General features: G+C 36.1%; 1 protein-coding gene across 6 annotated transcripts in view; it reads right to left on the reverse strand.

Moving 5' to 3' along the window:
• Nucleotides 1-14,886, reverse strand: part of PPARGC1A (PPARG coactivator 1 alpha) — a 779,791-nt gene that overhangs the window by 71,447 nt on the left and 693,458 nt on the right. The gene's annotated exons all lie outside the window — the stretch shown is intronic.

Genomic DNA, 14,886 nt, shown 5'->3' on the forward strand with positions numbered 1-14,886 from the left:
AATAAAGGTGTATATTATCACCTTATTTGTTTAACTTATATGGAGAGTACAAAATGTGAAATGTCAGTCTGGATGAATCAAAAGCTGGAATTAAGGTTGCTGAGAGAAATATCAACAATCTCAGATATGCAGAAGATACCATTCTGATAGGAGAAAGTGAAGAAGAATTAAGGAGGCTTTTGATGAGGGTAACAAAAGAGAGTAATAAAGCTGCCTTGAAGCTCAACACTAACAAAACTGAGATCACAATATCTGATCCTCTTGCTAGCAAATAGACGGAGAAAAAAAATGGAAGCAGTGCCAGTTTTTATGTTCTTAGGCTCAAAAATCACTGGATATGGTGACTACCGACATTAAATTAAAAAACAATTGCTGCTTGTAAATAAATGCTATCTGGACAGCATACCAAAAAGTAGAGACATCATTTTATCAACAAAAGTCTGTTTAGTCAAAGCTATGGTTTTTCTAGTAGCAATGTATGGCTGTGATAGTTGGGCTATAAGGCAAGCTGAGCACCACACAATCAATGCTTTTGAATTGTGGTACTGGAGAAGATTTTTGAGAATTCCTTAAACAGCACGGAAACCAAATCAGTCAAAACTTAAAGAAATTGACTCATATTATTCACTGGAAGGCCAAATACTGATCTAAAACTTAAACACTTTGAAGACATAATGAGAATATGAGACTCATTGAAAAAGGCACCAATGTTAGGAAAAATTGGAGACAAAAGGAAAATGGGATGGCAGAAAATGAGATGGATAAATAATGTCATGGAAGCAACAAATATACTGAACAACTGAACAGCAAAGTGACATTGCTGGAACTCTGGCTTAGGAAGATTCTTTTGTTAGCATTCATGAGACAGGTGACTAGAAGAAGGGAGACTTGTGAGTAGGATATTATTAAGACTAGGCAAAAGATGATGAGGGCCTGAAAGAAGATAGAATGTGAGTAGAAAAAAAAATGGGATGAATATGATACATCATAGTAGTAAAATGGAAAAATCTGGTAACTGATTGAATATGGAAAGTGATGGGAAGGAGAAAATCAAAGATGATTCTGATGTTCCAGTCTGGATGTAGGGAAGATGTAAACAGAATAAAGTACATGTGGAAGATGTTCATTGTTTGGAGACGTGTTGAGTTTGAGATGCCAATGGGGTTTCTAGGTAGACATGACCAGAAGTTAATTAACAATGTGGAAGCCAGATTTTTCAGTCATAAAAATCTGGGAGTCATCTACTTGATGATAGTAAGTAGACCCCTGGGAAATGTGATTTCGAAAAAAGAGGATTCAAAGGATAAAGAACCAACGGGATGCCCAGGCTTAGAAGCAGGAGATAATAATAGCTAGCCAACATTTATACAGCACTTAAAGGCTTGCAAAGTACTTTACAAGTATCACCTCATTTTATCTTCACAACAACCCTAAGAGGTGGTGCTATTATTTTCCCCATTTTACAGATAAGGAAACTGAGACATACAGAGGTTAAATGACTTATCCAGGATTATACAGATAGCAAGTGTCTGAGAGTAGATTTGAACTCACTTTCTAACACTAAGTTCAGAACTCTACTCATTGTGCCACTTAACTACTTATAAGAAGCAGGAGATCTATGAAGAAACAATTAAGCAGACTGAAGGGACAGTCAAATGGAAGAAGAACCAGAAGAAAATAATGCTATTGGATCCAACAAGAGTTAGGAAGAGGAGGGGTGAACAAAATTTTAAAAATGAAAGGTCTAAAAGGACTGAGGTCTGAGAAAAGACCATGAGACTCTTCAATTGTAGTCTCTGACCAGAGTAGTGGTGGGATCAGAAGCTAAATTAGAAGGGGATGAAAGGTGAGTTAGTGGCGAGAAAAGGGAGATAGTGAGCAAACCCTTTCCAGGAGTTTAGCAGTTAAAGAAACTCACTGGATGATGGCATAAGAGCATAGCAAGTACAAGTGAAAAAAATAAAGAATGGGGAATATCAGAGAATATTTGGTGGCAGTAAAGAAGGAGACAATATAAAGCGAGAAATTAAGGATTAGAACAAAAGGGAATGATTGATGAAGAAAGCTCCTAGGTGAGATAGGGAAAGGCTGGGCTCAAGGCTACTGGCAGAAAGAATAGTTTTGATGAGGAGAAAGGTCACCTCTTCCTGAAAGAGTAGATCAAAGAAGGAGAGAAAGGGTGAGAAAAGAGAAAAGTTCTCAGGCTTGGAGAAGAGAGAGGAAGGATTTCATAAAAGAGAGATAGAAGGTAACTTTCTGGGCGGGGGAAAGGCTGGGGATTGCTTAAGATTTGAAGAGTAGATGCCTATTGTTCTCACTTATCTACACCTTCGGTAAGTTTAACCAATGTGGATACTTGGTCCCAATCAAACATTACCACTCCCTATCAGCAGATATATGAAGAAAATGTTTAGTGCAAAGAGCTAATACATCTCAGTGAGGACTCTAACCCTTAGTTAGAGATTCAAACATAACAGTGTTTGTGCATAAGCTTAGGCAAACTATTCCTCCCATTAAATCACTTTAAGAAACTATAAGTTGATTGGGATCAGAACTCTCTCCACTGATGCAACCCATGTAACTCTTATATATCTTAGAAGAGTCTTGATGAATTTCTCTTTGAGATTCAGTTTATCATGTTTAAAATGAGAAAGTTGGGTGAGGTAACCTCTGATATCCTTTCTGGTTCTAAATCTATGCCCCTATGATACAACTTAGCCTCACAGATTCTTGACACCAGGCCTATATTCTAAGCTTTTCCAGCTTGGCAGGGTCTATCAAAGTTTGTCCTTTCTGTTCTGAGAAGTCACAGTCACTTCTATTCAAAGAAGAAGCATTTCAAAGAAGGTTAATTGAAATAGCTGAATGTAAACATGAATTGGCAGTCAAAGAAAATAGTCACCTTATTGACTAATCCTTAACATTTCTGGCTCTTTAGGAGTATAAAATAATAGTTATTAGTCCCATTTTACAGTTGTATACACTGAGGCTCTACAGTTTGGTGATTTTCCCATGATCACACAGCTAGTAATTGTCTTAGGCAGGATTAAAACTGGGAATTACAGACTCTCGCACTTGACTGTAATCTGCCTTAAGGCAAAAATTCTGTCTTATTCAACTCTGCACCCTTCTAAGAGTCCAGCACATTAGATCTTCAATAAATGACTGGTGAATTTAATTAAATTGAATTGGAATACAGAAACACTTCACTCAATACTTTACCTACTTTAATGGCACTGAAATACTGGAAAAGGATTCTATCACCATAGCTCCTGGGTAAATGTTACCTGAATTAAATTATGATTCCCCCTAGCAATATGCAATTTTTATAAACTCCTTTTGATACAAACTGCTTGATGAGTGAGCCTGCATCCTTCATCACAGAAGTTTACATGGCGTTGTTATTTAAAGATGGAAGGAACTACAGAGACCAATTCAGTCCAGTCCCTCCTTTTACAGAGGACAAAGCTTTGCAAGGTTAAATGACTTACCTAGGGTCATCTGGGCAGAAAGAATCAAAGATGAGATGTTATACAATATTTTAAGACAAAATAAATTTTAAATACACATATTTTAATAATTTCTTCATCAGCTGACCCCTAGTCTTGAGGTCATAATTTAGGATGCTATCGTGAGTCCCATGATTACCTCTAAGCCCATCCCTCACAGATAATTGAGCTTATAAATGTTCCTCTTGTCTTGGAAACCAGAAGCATAGGTTTAAAAGAAAGCTAGACTTGAACCAGGGGCTGAATCCTACACAAGATATTTCCTACTGGTATGGTCAAGGACAAGTAATACCATCTAGGAATGTCATCTTCCTGTGAAAAATGAGAATATTTGTACTCACCACCTCAAAGAGTGGATTGGAATATGGTGCTTTGAAAACCTAAACTGCCATAGAAATATGAGTCACAATGCTTTTATCATGTCATTAAGGCTTTAATGTTTCTATGACAAAACAAGATCACCAAAATGATTTGACTTAACATGTTAAGTTTGAATAAAGAGTGACATTTGTGTAGAAATGTAAAAAAGCAAAAGAGCATGCTTGGTCTAGCCTGTAGTAGGAGCTTTCTATGCAGGACCCTGTATTGTTTCTATTTCCTACTTCTTTCCACTCTTGTCATAAAATAATAGATAATTCAAGTTGGAAAGACTACAGAAATCATCAGGAATCATGAATAAACTCATTTACACAGCACTCGAAAAGCACTTTCTCACAATAGCCCTGTAAGGTAGGCAGGAAAAATATTATTATACTTATTTTCTAATAAAAAAAAACAAACTGAATCTCAAAGCAGTTAATTCATTTGACCATTACCACACCACTAGCATACAAACTACCTCTCCAACTCCATGTCCAGTAATTTTTCTGTCACACAATCTTGCTGCCTCCCATCACTTACTGGATAATTAGGAATCCTGTCTACAATAGTCTTAATAAGAAGTCACCTAATTTCTCTTTCCCCTGCCCCTGCCTACATCGTGACTGGAAAATCATTGCCATCATTTGAAACTTCTTCCATTCTTGGACAGATCTAATTATTAGGACATTTTCCCCTAATGCGAAGCCCAAATCTACATGTCTGTCATTGGTCCTAATTCTATACCTCTGGGGTCAGGCAGAACAGGCCTAATTCTCTTTCCATGTAGCAATTCTTCAGTTACATGAAAGTTATTTTAATGACTTCTCAAAAGTTCTCTGTTTTAGCCTTAGAATCTTCTGATATTTCAACTGTTTTACTTGGTGGCTTCTGGGAGAATCGTGCAGTGGAGATTGTCATTTAGAGTCAACCTAATTTCAAATATCTACTCCAGTGTGACCTTGGGCACATTATTTAACCTATCTATGTTAGGTGAGTTTCTTTATGTGGGAAATTAGGGAGTTGGACTAGACTTTTTTTTTTTTTTTTTTAATAAAGGGAATAAGCATTTAGTTGGTGTCTACTATGTGCCATGCGTTGTACTAATTACTTGTAATCATATGATCCTCATAGCTATCCTGAGAGGTAGGTGATTATCCTCATTTTAGAGCTGAGGAAACAGAGGCACAGAGCCATCTTGCAGTCCTAAATCTCTGATATTATAATATTTATCCACAACCTTGTTTATCAATATTACTCCTAAAATGTGGCATCCAGAATTTAACATAAAACTCTAGATAGGGATAGGACAGGGCAGAGTACACTTCATGATTCTGTATTTTACATACCCCCTTTTTTTTTTTTTTTTTCAGAAAGTAAGATCAGTCACACAAATTAAGTGATTTACCCAGGGTCACACAGCTCATGCTTGTGGTCACATTTGAACTCAGATCTTCCTGACTCTAAGTCTGGCATTCTATCCAATGTATCACCATCTGTGCTACATAAATGCTTACTATCCTTTCATTGACAAATGTGATAACAACCAAATCTCACATTTATTTGATGCCTTAAGTTTTAGGGCTAGAGAGAGGGGGCTACTCAGGGCAAGGAAAGAAAGGAACAACATAGTTCCCTTATCCTGTAAGATAAGGTAGTTCTAGAATATGATAAGGGAGGAGGTTTCTCTCCCCACCTAAACTGAAGTAGCCACAGAAGACCTGGAAGAGCCATAAGGCATTAAAGTAACTGTAGAGACATATCCTGATCGCTTTATCAGCAGCTGTCACACTGTCATCCTACACATGTGCCTCACAACCACTGCATTCTAAGCCCAATCTTGCCAAGGATTCTGTTTGTATTTGTAGGAAAATGCCCACCAGATTTATGAAAAAATTTGTTGAGCTGTTGCTCTTGTGACATCATTTAAGTAAATTGTCTTTCCTAAGAGTTAATTGCTTTTCCTGGCTGGGGCACAAGTGAGAGTTCCAGTTAGGGAAGAAACAGAAAGAAAACATTATACAAAGATTTTGATCCCATTTCACAGATGAGGAAATTGATCGAGAAAGGTTACATGACTTGTTTGCCAATGGTAATCCTTCAAATTAAGTTGCAGAGTTGGGATTTGGGTTAAGCACCAGTTACATCTTTATTCATGTTACAGATTTTTTTAAAAAGTTAAAGTAGGATGGAAAAGAGAGCCTTGGCGGACAACACAGATTTTCCAGATTGACATCAAACATATTAAGCAACACTGGTTGAATTAAACATTGCCTAATTCAGACCTGAATATAACTCAGTTCACATCTCTCCATCTTGTACAGAAGGTTTTGATGAAATAGTTTGTCAAATGCTTCCAGGAAAATAGGTTTATGAATATTGAAATGAAAGGATCTCAAAGGACTATGTGGACCAATTCCTTCCCTTTTCAGATGAGGGAAATTACAGCCCTGGGAAACACATGCCAAGGAAATCTATATTTGAACCCAGGACCTCTGACTCAATACCTTTCTCTTTCTACTATAGCATCATTTCCTGAAATTTACACTGATGGTAAGACCCAACAATGCCATTTTCTACGTTAGAAGTATACCCACATTCTCCAGTAATATTATTCTCAATGAAGTATCATTATCAAAGAATCACCAGATTAATAAAGATATTTTCAAAATGGATTGTCTAATGATGATCCCATTGTATGTTCTCTGGTTATAGGTGAATTGAAACTAAAAGGGAAACACTTGCCATATGTATTTGCCTTATAAAGTGAAGTTGAGTGCACAGTGCTGATTTCTAAATAGTAATACAGGATTTTCTAGCAGCACCAAGAATATTAAAAATCCTTACAAGGACCTCTTCAATTTGTCACAACTTAGATTAGAAATGGAGAAGATTTTTTTTTACTGTCAAGGACTGCTGATTCAGAGAAAAAAATGGAGTAAGTGGGTCCCACACAATTAAAAAGAAACCAAAACGTTAGAGTAGAAAAAAAAATTTAGTTTTTAAGGAGAGAGGGAGCATGTTGAAAGTACCTGATTTTATAATTTCAAAACCAAAACATATTTCTTCCAATATATATTAAAAATAGTTTAAAATTTATTCTGCTATTTTAAGGGATGGTAACAATGAAATGAAAAAGAGAATATGGAAAGGAAAAGTATAGAAGAGAAAGGAAAAGACAACTAAAAAGAATGGTGATGTAGGTTCTTAGATAAGTTAGAGGTAAACTCTTTTTGTTATACTTTGCTCTTCATTTGATGGTTTTTATGGTATGTTACTTGTCCTTGAAAATCTGGTTAATTCTTTCAACTGTTCTTTTTCTTCAAACCTTCAGAGGCTCTGAGATTAGCTCCTTTGAAGGCAGGGAGGATTTTTCATTTTGCGTTTATATCTAAAGCTCCTGCTACACAGTGCTTGCACGTAGTAGTGGTAATTAAGGACTTGGTTTGTATTTACTTGAAGAATCTAAATTGTGAACTTCACAATAATGACCAGACTAATATTTACCTAAACCATCAACTAAGTTAGTCTAAGTGTCAAATTTAGCAACTAAGAAAGAGCTGAAGTCAAGTCTGGATTCACAGAAACATACTAGCTATGTGACCCTGGTCAAGTCACTTAACTTGTCTCAGTTTTCTCATCTGTAAAAACAGCTGGAGAAGGAAATGGCCAACTAAACCAATATCTTTGCCAAGAAAACCCCAAAAGGGGTCACAAAGAGTTAGATATGACTGAAACATAAATAGTAATATCTTCTATTGACCATATATATATACTGGAGAAAAATTCATCACACAGAAACCAAACTTACAGCAAGCTGAAAAAAAGGACTAAAAATAACTTGGTAATGAAACTTTATCAAGGTGGCTTTTTTTTTCACTGACATTTTTTAAAGCCTTGATTCACCTAAAAGTTAAAAAAAAGTCAAACTTTTTTTGGAGGGGATAGGGGGGATAGGAGGAAGACCTTAAAAAGAGAGAGATCACTGAATATTCTTTTAGAAAAAAAGTGTCGCATGTTTCATTGCTTCTAATGAGTTGTTGCAGTTCAGGAGTTTCCATTACATTCTGACAATTAAGTTGCTAATAAACTGAGGAACTACTAATTGACTTATCCATCTCATGAACTCGAGATCCTACTAGTAACCTAGAAAACATTTCACATCATTTGACCAAAAATCATCTACATTTTGCAAGTCACTTAATGATTAGATTTAATTTGTGTCAATTGCAAATCTTTCCTGTCCTTGACAGAAAACTTTGATTCAGAGAACGCGCGCGCGCGCGCGCGCACACACACACACACACACACACACACACACACACACACACACACACACACACACACACACACACACACCCTCAGATCTCAAACAAGCTTTCACGCCTCTGACTATGTTAACAAGACCAATGATAAGATATCGTGAGGCTAGAGCCAGTGTAGTGCCTGTGGATCCAATATCAAAAATTTATGGTAATTGAAACTGCTGAATCTTTGAAAATGCAGTCAATTGGATTCAGCATCAAAAGGTCACTCCATTCAATTTAGACTTGATGCTCTGCCCGATATTGAGAAAATACCTGAAAGGAAATGATCTTATCAGTAATATTTACTGGCTACATAAGGTAATTTGCTGATTACTAAATACATGAATTACATGGGTTTTGCACTGGACCAGGCCCAACAAAGATATACTCAAACTTGTAAAAATTTTGACACTGCAAAAGCAATACCAAATATAGTAATGGCATTCTTATAACACTAGGAACTTAAGAAGTGAATGACTTGTGAATGACTTCTGATGCATGCCCTCCTATCCCAGCGCTATCAAAGGTACTCTTACCAATGAATAATTTTATTATTTGTTTACGTCTTTGCTTTAAAAGGTGTCCCAGAGAAGTGACACTGAAATTTCAGAAGGAATAATGTCACTCTACATTATCTCAGATATCCCACTTATCCCCTAACGTTGCCAACATGTCAATATAGGGAAGTCATTGATATTGTTATGGCATACCCTTCTCAATCAGAGCTCTGAAATATATTTACATACTTTCAATGAATTCTATGTTGGCATATTATATTTCTGGTATTCGTTATACTTCAACCCGCTGTGATTCCCTAGACATAATTTGCATTGCACCCTTTTTACACATTGCCTTACTAATCTTCCCTGACCCAAAATACCTGCCCCAACCATTCAACCAGTTAAATCCTAGACATCCTTTATGGTCCAGTTCACATGATACTTAAGGTTTCTGCCTCAAGAGAACTCTTCCCTGGAATTTGTCAAGTATTTGAGATATCTTTCTTACTATTAACTTCTCACTGACTACTTTACTCTGTGTTTTAGCCATCATACACGCAAATACAAAAATTAAGATAATATCTCTCCATATAGAGTGTGAGCTTCTTGAGAGCAGAGCACATATCTCATACACTTTGCGTTCCTTCCTTGTCCAGCACTTGGTCAGAACTTTGTACATACTACATCCTCAATAAATGTTTGCTAACTTAACGTTTATTTATACTAGACTTTTCCTCAAAAACCACTATTTTCCTAGTTATTTATAAATATGGTTTTAAACAACAACAAAAAATCTCTCAGCCAGATTAGATCTAGGATAAAGATTCCACACACAGGCAAACATATTTGGTATTCAAAAACTCACAAAAATTAAAATGCTCTTAATTAAATGAAAAGCAATTACATGTTTTAAAAAAGCAAGTACAGGTTTTATTGTAGTCAATTTTAATATTTTTTTCTTCTGGTGATGACAAGGATTACAGAAATAAATGTAAAAAAAACAGAAGCCTTAAAATATCATTCACATAACTCTGGGTTTCTTTTCCCTGCTTAAAAAAATTATAAATAGGCTAAGAAATTAACATTCATTTTGTTAAATTGATCGATGAATTTCATGATTTGGAGAACAATTTCATGAGAAAAGTAGATGATGCTGAATGCAGTTCAGGTATGTATTTTAAAAAGCAGATGCTGGGTTATACTTAGTGGGTATTCACTCAATAAGCAGTCATGATGCTAATGATGAATATAAAACAAATATTTCAATATAAACTTCTTTTGCTGTAACTAAAGATTGATGAGAGTTGGTCATCCAAAAAAAATACATTTTCAAAGGCAATTTAGGACAAATTAATTCCTTTGCATTTATTGCCCATACTGTGGCATTCAAAAACATGACCTAAGTAAAATTTAATTTTATAAACATTTGTTAAATTGAATCAATGATCCTCAATGGATAAGTGAGAATAAATCATTCTCCAAAGAATTGTAAACTATTAACAACCTATGAAAGATTGTCCCAATTCAGTAATAATTAGAGAAACATAAGATAACTCTGATATGTCACCTCATGTCCAACAAATTGGCAAAACTGATGAAATACAGGAATGATTAATAATGGAGGGATGATAGAAAGACAGGTATAATCATGCAGTGTTAGTGGAGCTATGGATCTAGTCACAAAGATAGATGCAATTGTGTTGATCCAAAAATCCCACTTGTGGACATTTTTCCCAAGTCAAAGATACAAAGAAAGATCTAATATATACCAAAATATCTACAGCAGCGTTATAGAAGAGCACTGGAAATGCTCATCAATTGGAGAGAGATTTATCAAATCATGGTACATGCATATAATGGAATAGCACTGCACTGTCGGAAATTATGAAAATGAAGATTATCAGAAGCATGGAAAGATTTATATAGATTAATTCAAAGTGAAGCAAGCAGAACCAGGTAAACAATGTACATGCTGACTACAACAATGTAAATGAAAAGAATAGTAAACTAGGACAAGGACAATCAAAACTGGATGTTAATTGTAATGACCAAGAGTGGCACCCATGAAGACCTGTGAGAACGTATCCCTCTCTCTCCTTTGTAGAGGTGGGAAACTGGAGATGAAACAGCATATAATGTAAGACTTCATTGATTACTTGATCAGTTTCATTTAGTGTCTATTTTCCCTTGCATTTTTATCCTTTATTATAAAAGCATGACTCTCTAAATGGGGGAATGAAGAAAATTTATTGGAAAATGGAGCTGATGTAAAACCACAAGATATGAATGCAGCTTTAATGAATGAGCACTGACTAGCAAAGATACTCTTTTCTAGGTGCAATACAAATATAAGACATAATTCCTGACCCCTGAGAGTTTATAATCTAGTGAATGAAGATACACTCACATATTTGAAAATGATCATATTATTAACTAGTGCAGAATGTGATATGTAGCAAATCAGTGGTGCAGATAATAAATGTTATGAGTTCAGAGGAACAACAGATCATTTGAGTTATAAACAATGTTCTTAACAACACTAGCACAGATCAGGATGTTGTTTTATTTTTATTGTTTTGTTTTTAAACAAAGCAGCATCTTCTTGGTCAAGGCAATGTTTCAGATTAGACTGTACTCTCCCAGGCATTTGCTAAGAGAGTCAAGGTTTCCCTCAGATCTGGAGTATTACAGCATCAACACTTGTAATCACATTTGAACTTCTCATAAACTTTCATTATAGACCTCTCCAATGACTATAACTGCATTCAGGTTCCCCAAACACTTCCACTGTGACTGGGATGGCTTAAAATGAGCTCTTCTGACAAGGCTTAATACTTCCATGAGAATAGTGAACATAACTCCAAAGAGGAGTGACATTTGAGTTATAGATGCGTATATCCCTTCTTTATCTCCACTAAATGGTATATAGTTTGTTGAGCCTGCTGAAATTAATATCTGCATCAAGACACTCCAGTAAAGTTAAATCAGAACTCTAGTCTATATTTAAAATTCAAAGGCACAAATAGGTTGAGGATATCTGAACAGTAAATGTTCCAATTAATTTTCATGATTTTGGATCTGTGTGTACAATGCACAGAATAAATTGAAAACATTCATTGGTGAAACTTTTTCTAAGCCCCCAAATCTCTTAATGATGTGTGGGCTTTCCACTGAAGTTGCTAGCTCTTACTCGTCTGTGTTACTCATTAGGCATTAAATATATGCTACTTAACATACAAAACATAAGTCTCTTCATAAACTTTGTGTCATAGACTGTGATATGGTGGGATAAGTGGACCATGAGGTACAGGAATTTGAGTCACGTCTGAAGTAAATGGCTTCATTCACATTACAATTGTGCCACAAGGTATTTCAAATGGTGTGATTAATTTCAGTTGTGTGTAGATGTCTCCCCATTTAAATTATAATCACCTTAAGGATGGCAAGTGTGTTTTATAGCTCTATTTTTATCCCCCATGCCCTCCCCATACTCCTTGGCAAGATCTTGGCAAAGTGTTTAACATAGGGGTACAGGGTTTAATAAACACTGGCTGATGCAATGAAGTGCTCAGATGGGACATATAACAGGCATTACAAAAAAGCCTGCACAACAGATGTGTGTCAAAGTCCCTGGTAAAAACAATCTGACTCCTAGCTACCATTCATTCCTACTATGCTCAACCAATGAAAATTAAAATATAGGGAACACCACATGGTAATGTGAACCAAGCCAGTTACCTGGAAGATAATCTCTAGAAGACCATGTACTATGTATAAATAAGATATAAAGAGGATAAATGAGAGATAATCAAGACAAAGAAAGCAGTAAGCATGAAGGGAATTTCTCTGCAGAGAAGTGTAACTGAATCCATGGAAGCTGATGAATTCACCTAGTAAAATAGTATAAAGGAAGAAGAGAAGAGAAGGGACTCAGGACAGAGACTTAGAGGACATCCACAGATAATGAGTGTGACCTGGTTGAAGATCCCTCAAAGGAGTCTAAGAAGAAATTATAAGACAGGCAGAAGAACCAAAAGAGAGCAGTACCACAAAAACCTAGAGAGAAAAGAGTATCAAGGACAAGGTGATTACCAGCGTCAAAGGCTGCAGAGAGGTCAAGAAGGATGAGGACTGAGAAAGGCCATTAAATTTGGCAATTTAGACATCTGTGTAACTTTAGAGAAAAGTCTGAGGAGCAATTTTAGTCTACAAAGCTAAGACAATAAGCAGAAAGGAAATAGAAACAGTTTCCTCAAGGAGTTTAGGTATGAAAGGAAAGAGAGATATAAGGTGATACCAGTGGAATAGTGGATGAAGAGATGGTTTTTGGTGAGATGTTTTTGTTTTTGAGAATGGGGGATACATGGGCAAATTTCTAGTCAGTGGGGCAGCAACCAGTAGATAGGAAGACTGGTGACTACTGAAAGACTAAAGATGTTGGAGACAGAAAATTTGCTGGAGAAGACAGGATAGAATGGGATCACCTGCATATGTAGAGGGGTTTGCCTTGGCAAGGAGAAGGGCCAACTCTTCAGGTAAGATAAGGTGAAGGCTAAGATAGTGATAAAAGATATCTGAGTGATGGGAGCTGAAAGAAGAGCAGAAAGAGGAGGATATTTAAATGGTAGTCATGTTACAGAGGACCATGAGTCTTAAAACACAGATCAGTTGATGAAATTTATAATGAGGCAGGTTTCAATACAAAAGAACTTAATGATTAAAGCTTAACAAAAATGGAATGGGTTGCCTTGTAAGGGTACAGAGCTCCCCATCATTGGGGGTGCTGAAACAAAGGCTGGATAATTGCTTTTTTAGATGTCATAGAAGGAGTTCCATGTTAAATATGAGGATTTGGAGAAGTTGATTTTGAAACCCTTACAACTGAAATTCTATGATTCAACTGCCTCTACGAATTGGAAAATGATTATTTTAGCTGGGTATTTTCAAATTTTTCTGAGTTTGTCACAGTTTAAAGTGACTATTGCAAAGTTACTTGCCAAATGGCCAGTTTTCCAATTCATAGACAAGCATGGACATACTCAGTGGCAGAGCCGTTACTGAACCATTCCAACTGGAACTTCTGGTTAAAATCATCAGCTTTAGTGTAAATGGTGCATGTTTAGAGCAACTCATTCCTGAGTCTCTGCTGATCATGTATGCACATGGAATGAATGACTGGATATGTGTGTGTGTGTGTGTGTGTGTGTGTGTGTGTGTGTGTGTGTTTCAAAGGGGGTGGACTAGATTTAAGCAGATTAACCAAAGATCTCAAAATTTCACCACCAAGCGAGTAGACACAACCTGTGCAATTAAGTTTTCTTACTTCTTTTGATCTCTTCATTGTGGTAATTGCTTTACATTAGTTAAATTTCTATAAGAGAATGCTGATGTTAATGGCAAATATGTTGGGGTATTTTTTTAATCCATTGCCCATTTTTTTCAGCTTCAATGGTTTAGCTAACTAGATCAAGTTGGAGCTTTTATAACTGCTTATATTTTAAAATTTTTCTTCTCATTATTATGAATGTGACAAAAATCAGGCTATACCAGTCTGTTGAGTTGCTGTGAACCAGGTAATGCCTGAGACTCCAGCTTGGCATTTACCCTGCAGGAGCTATTGGTCTCTTCCTTTGGATCCTTTCTTTTTTTTCTGTTCTTTTCAAAGGCCAATATTCTTTCCATCAGCACCTATCATAAACTCTGCCACAGTGCCAGTTTTTATCAAGTGACTCACACATTCATTCAAGAAGTACTTACTAAGACCTAATGTATACAAAGCATTGTGTTAATATCCTTATGGGATACAAACATTTACATAACCCTTGATTTCTGGTAACTGACCATCTGCTGGGGGTGATGACCTAAACACAAATAACTATTTTAAAAAGCAAGTATATGATGAATACCACCTGCCACTAAGCATGTTGACATAGTCTATGAATTGGGAAATTTGTCTGGCCTGATTTTGATCATGTCTCTAGAAGAGTAATTTCAGTCTTTGAGCATCTCAGAAACAAATTTCCATAAATAGCTATAAGCATAAAAATAACTGGGAGTGGGGTACAGAAGGGCAAATACTTCCAGCTGGGGTCTAGGCATCATAATAAGATATTCCTCTTCCCATCCCCATCAAATTCAAGCATGATTATGATGCGCTGGGTGACATAAGAAGGTTCCAAATAAGGCTCTATAAAAGTTCAGAGGAGAGAGATA

Source organism: Notamacropus eugenii, chromosome 6 (genome assembly GCF_028372415.1).
Source record: "Notamacropus eugenii isolate mMacEug1 chromosome 6, mMacEug1.pri_v2, whole genome shotgun sequence".
In the NCBI taxonomy this organism is placed as follows: domain Eukaryota; kingdom Metazoa; phylum Chordata; class Mammalia; order Diprotodontia; family Macropodidae; genus Notamacropus; species Notamacropus eugenii.